The following is a 6007-nucleotide window of genomic DNA, read 5'->3' on the forward strand; positions in this document are numbered from 1 at the left end:
GCCCGCTGCCCCCCTGGGGCTCCCAGCCCCCCCCCAGCCTCCCTTGCCCATCTCGGGGTTCTCAGACCCCCCAGACCCCCCTGCCCTTCTTGGGGCTCCCAACCCCCCCAGCCTCCAACCCCCCAGCCTCCCCTGCCCATCTCGGGGTTCTCAGCCCCTCCAGCCCCCCCTACCCATCTCGGGGTTCTCAGCTCCTCCAGCCTCCCCTGCCCCTCTTGGGGCTTCCAACCCCCCCCAGCCTCCCCTGCCCATCTCGGGGTTCTCAGGCCCCCCAGCCTCCCCTGCCCATCTCAGGGCTCTCAGCCCCTCCAGCCCCCCAGCTTCCCCTGCCCCTCCTGGGGCTTCCAGCCTCCCCAGCTCCTCCAGCCTCCCCTGCCCATCTCAGCCCCCCCAGACTCCCCTGCCCCTCTTGGGACTCCCAGCCCCCCCGAGCTTCCCTGTCTCAGCCACACCCTGCCTTGTTCCTTGACTCCGCCACATCACCCTGAGGCGGGAGGACAGGGTGCTCCATGCCAGGCTCAGCTCAGGGACACAGTCACCAGCCAACCTGGGAAAGCTCAGTGTTCCTCTCCCCGTCTCCCTCCAGGCTGGCTGCCTCGTGCTCCCCCAGATAGAACAAGGCACCCGTTGAGCTTGTGGAACAAAGCGGCCCTTCATGTTGGTATCGTGGGGGGCTTGGTGGCTGCATCACCCACGACAAGGAGATGCTGGAGGACTTGGTTCCCCACCCAAAACTGCAGCTGGGTCACCCTGTTACAAGGAGGTGCTGGAGGATTTGGTTTCCCACCCAAAACTGGGCGACAAAGTGGGAAATGAAGGCGCTGTGAGCCCACAGCTGCCTGGAGCCGCGTTTGTGTTGTGAGCACACAGGGTCATGGCCTCTTTGCAGGGCACTGCAGGATGCTAAGCTGCTTTCCCTGAACTCCTCTTCACCCGCTCCAGCTCTGCATGGCCAAAGCCTCTCCCCAGCTCATCCTGCTCTGCAATTCTGTCTTACCTTTAACTTCAGCCCGTTAAGATCTGATGAGGTTTCTTCTCTTCTCTGGATGTTACTAGTTTTTTTCCTGGCTTTATCCCTGTCTGGAGAAATACATCCAAGTCAGATGGGTTGGGTTTTTTTTCTGTTTAGCTGAATTTTTGCTTGTGATATGGAAAACTTTGCATTAACTGGCAAATATTGCCCTATTTCTTGTTACATTACTCTAACTTCTTCTACATGGGTTTGCCTCTGCAACATCTTCCCACCTCCTCATTTCCTGATACAAGCCTAGCAGCAGCAGATGAGTGATAATAGTTTGCGCATGAAGACTTGGACTATATCATTCAAGTACTTGGCATATATCTTGCAGAGAAGATTAATTCCTCCCATGGTTGTGTTGAAGCCCTAGAAAGGAACTTCACCCTTAAAATCAATTTACTGTTAACCATTTTCTTTTGGTGGAACATTGTATGCAGTAACACATTGGGCAGCTAGTAATATATTTTCAACATTACCCAGAAATAACTGAAACGTCTGACTTCTTGCATTTTTCTGTAGTTTCTCCGAGACACTACAAGTTGTGGTGAATTGGAGGCAGGCCACAGGCAGTTGTTGTTTTTCTTTCTCTCTCTACACCGTGTAATCAGAGAACCGTCTTGTGTTCTTGAGAGGAGCATTGTACCGAGACAGTGCCACCCTGGCAGGGGTTTTTACAAAAACAGTTTCTATGCCATCAACAATGCCTTCAGCTGCTGCTGGAATTGCATAGAAATGAACAATGACTTGCTTAGTGATAAAAGCCAATGGCAAATATATCTCCTTTGTCAGCGCTGTAACTGAAGAAGATTGCTGTTATCCTTTTGTTTTATGAGAACATTATTATCCAGAATATTTTAGAAAGGCTAAAATCTCTCTTCCATTTTGACTGTGCGATCTGGTAGAACCATGCATAACCAGGACAAGAGTAAGCCCTGGTATAAGAAATCGGGAAAGGGAAGCAAGACACCAGTGTGGCTGAGTCAAGACCTGCTCCTCAGCAGAGCTAATAACTACAGGAAATTCTGCCCTTTCAAAGTGTGTTTTCATTCCAAATGTAAATGTTTACTTCTGTTCTTAATTAAAAATAGAGACATTATAATGTGTAATATGAATTGCATTTATAACATAATTGTTACACAGCTAAACCAAAACTTCTTTAACTGTCAGTCAAATCCGATTAATGTAAAGTGATTCAGCCTTTCAAAACCACTGTGTTCTATTTATTTATTTATGAAAAATCTTGTTAAAATTATAATGTTTCCATGGAAATCTTTGGTCCCGGTTTCCATAACAAACCTATTCAACTGGAAATGCAGCTACAGCTGTGTTGTTGACCAGGTAAAAAGGGGTTCTTGGCATGCTGAAACAGCGTAGAGTCACTTTTCAGGAAGAAAGCTCCCTCACTACAGAGGGAGCAGGATGTGGAATTACATCTGTAGCTGAAGTAGAGTCAAGACAGTGTACTGATGTCAGGAAAAGCCTCATGTACCATGAATGAGAAGGGCGGAAACTTTTTGAGGCAAACTGTTGTGCTATGCCGGCCTTACGTTCTGCACTTGCAAAGTACTGCTCCATAACTGCCCTTCAGCAATAAAATACCTTGAAATGGTGCACAAATATCTAAAGGTATCTGTTGTTCGCTTCAACCATTGTTTACTGAGAAGCTCTGCATAGATCCAAGCTTGATTTGTGCAAGACGATTGACTCATAGGTTCTTTCACCACTTTCAAGATATGGTCTATGGGTGTGTTGTCATATCAGCCAGGAAAACCACATGACATGTGAGTCTTTGAAAGGCTGATGCCAGTGTTTCACAGCCAGTTCTGTTGCTGTAACATCTTGCTTTTGGTGCCAAGATATAAGGTATTTGCTAAGTGACACATACAAGCTTGAATGCAGCATTGAGGGTTAAGCTGAAGAAGTGAAGCAGACATCAGAGTTTAAATGTGATGGCCAAAACGAGTCAAAGAAAGTCAATGCAGCTCAGCTTTATCTTTAGTCAGGATAAAAGAAATCATGCTGAGCACTAACCCCACCAGCTGAAAGTTAGTGTTGAAAGACAGGCAGGCAAAGGGGTATCCTTCCAGTTTGTACCTCCATTCTCTGTCTTCAATGATCTTAAACATTAACAGAGAACCCAGATGATCTCCATCTACCTCCCCCAGAATTACTGTTGGCCCAAATTTTCTTATATTATTAAGAAGTTCAATTTGAAGCTTTGAGACTAAGTGCCAATGAAAACGTGATTTTGGGTCACCTATTTTATGAGAGATGAAGGAACTTAAAAAATATAAAGAAGGAACTAAGAAAAATTCGAGCACTGGGACATTTCTACAGACACCACAAAACTGAAATGGTGAGTTATGAAAGAAGAACCTAGCAACCCAACATTTAAAAAAAAAAGCAAAGAGCAATTAGTCATTTCAGACCAAAGCAGTGTTATGGGATCAGATCTCACAGAAGTGCATTTCAAAATAGTTCCTGAAAAATGCAGTGCTTCTTTCTGTGTCTGCCTACATAAACTTCAACAAAGCCAGAAAAAGAAGTTGGGGTTCAGGGGCAGAAGACAAACCAAGTCTTAACAAACACACCTTCCCTTTGCTGCCTTTGTATCGGCTGTGTTAGTGCTGCAACGGTTTAAGTTCTGAAAATCTGGTCATTGCTGCTCCTGGGTAACAGATTTTCTGGAGTGCCAGCAGTGGTGGCTTTCCGTAGCTGCACTTCATCGCTCATTTTTATTATAATGAGATTTCTCTTGTACTGTATGAGGCAAGATTTCCTGTAGGAGAAGCAAACTTGGGTCACTGAGAGCAATACCGAGTGCTGTGCTGGGCCTTCATGGCAGCTGTTGGGGCTGCAAAGAAGGAATGAGTGCCCAATTGTTTGACTCTTGCTTTGACCCCACATTGCTGAGCTTGGGTGCTACGCAGCGTTCCCTAGTTTGTCCGTGCACGTGGAACAGCCAAAAGCCTGCCTCGGTGACTTTGGGGGTAGCAGGATGCTCCTGAGATTACTGATAGCAGTCTTCAGCAAGGATCGAATGGACTGGGGAGGACCAAACCCTCCCGGGCTGGAGATGTCTCTGTCCAAGTGGAAAGGTTAAAGCAACCCTTCTTACTGCTGTCCTCAGTAAAAAGGAAGTGTTTTGGATAAAAAAATGACTTTTTTGTAACTTTCTGTACCATTCAATTCCATGCTCTTCACGAATGCTGCCAACTAATTTAGAATCGTAGAATCATAGAATCATAGAATAGTTGGGGTTGGAAGGGACCTTGAAGATCATTTAACCGTTACTTTAAAAGTATTTTCCAAGGATGCATTCTAAAACAGGGAAGCAGATATTATAGATCATTGTATGTAATCTATTTGAAAAGCACAGAATCTTCAAATCTTCTAACAACTGTATTAACTCTGAGCCTTTACTTTTCCTGGTGTTTGTGGTAAAATACTAAATCTAAGAGCAATGCTCATGTGACCGGAAAATTTGGATGCCATTCCTTCTCGACAGAGACTTCAGAGACACGTAGAAATAGCTTTTCAAGCGCAGGCTGTATTGACCAAGCAGAAATCCACAGAGAAGGGTGGGACGATAGGCAGTATTCCAGCTCTAGCAATTGGGTATTGTTACCAATTTAGTGGGTTTTAATTACTGTTGTTAGGTTCTGCCCAGATGTTCAGAATGAATAGGCTGAAGTCAGCCTTTTCTCAATAACAGTTGTCGAAAAACTGCTGCAGGCTTTCAAGCACTCACAAGAATAAAAGAATCAAAGAAGAAATATAGATGCCCTTGCTCAATCTCTGTCTTGCTCACATATTTTGTGTACTTTATAGGAATATTTGATAGAAGCATGCAAAATTATTCAAAATCATGACTTTTAAAGAAAAGTTATATTGCCTTTTACCTCATCTGACAAACAAAGGCAATTTTATGTAAAATATGTTTGGGACTAAATCACAGAAATAAGAGTTTCAGATTAAAAAAACCAATCTTACTCATAATTAGGTAAAAGCTTCTAATTTTCTTTGTTGCAGATAAGAAAAAACAGTAATTATATTCCAAAATTGCTCTTCATTTCTGTTTGGGGATTAAAATACATTCTCCACAACCACTAAAGTGATTCTGAGAAGTGTTGAGCAATCCTGAAGATGTGTCTGTGGGCAGTGGGGAGGAGAAATGCTGCCCTGTTCTGCTTCCATATGAGGTAAGCAGCTCTGAGCAGGGTGAGTGGGGTGCTGAAGCCTGTGGGAAATGCAGCCACAATGTCTGTGCCTGCAGGGGGAAAGGGCCAAGACTGCTTGGAATTTTTGCTGGAAAAGAAGATCTGACTCCCTGCTCATGTCCCTTGCAGGCTGTGCAGTCTGTCATCCTGTTCAGGGCATCACAGACCAGTGCTGGTTACCTGTCATGAATTCCATGGTGTAAGAACAGGCGAGTTAACACCCTCTGACTAACTCTAGCGAGACACAACCATGAACAGAGAAGTAGTCAGAGGAGTTTTCTGTGATACAATTTTGAATTTTAAAACCTGTTAAGCAAATATTCTGGGGCTGTGTGAACAGAATGATGTTTGGGAATATACCAAGTGCTTTAAGGAACTGTAGTTTTCTGAAAACAGTAAAGGAAACGTAATTGGGTCAAAATAGTCAGATCATTTTCCGTTTAAAGACTCCCTCTTGTGGAAATCATTCTTACTGACTTGTTTTGACCTATTTTTTTGTAGTAAAAGTCACTCTATATAAGGTATTGCAAAACTTGAAAAAGGCTATCTGTGCAAAAGTTGGAACCCTGACAACACTGACAGCAGTTGTACAACCGGCACAAACTGCCAGCAGACAGTATATCTTTCTACTGAGTCTTTCTGGTTTATTATTCAGAGATTGATTGATGCATTTATTATGCAGATGGGAAAAAAACCAACAAACCGACAACCCACCTCATTGTTTTCCTTCTGTGCTTTTCTCCCTGTGTGTGAAGCTTCTGCCCAGATG

The sequence above is a fragment of the Cuculus canorus genome, chromosome 19 (genome assembly GCF_017976375.1).
Source record: "Cuculus canorus isolate bCucCan1 chromosome 19, bCucCan1.pri, whole genome shotgun sequence".
Taxonomy (NCBI): domain Eukaryota; kingdom Metazoa; phylum Chordata; class Aves; order Cuculiformes; family Cuculidae; genus Cuculus; species Cuculus canorus.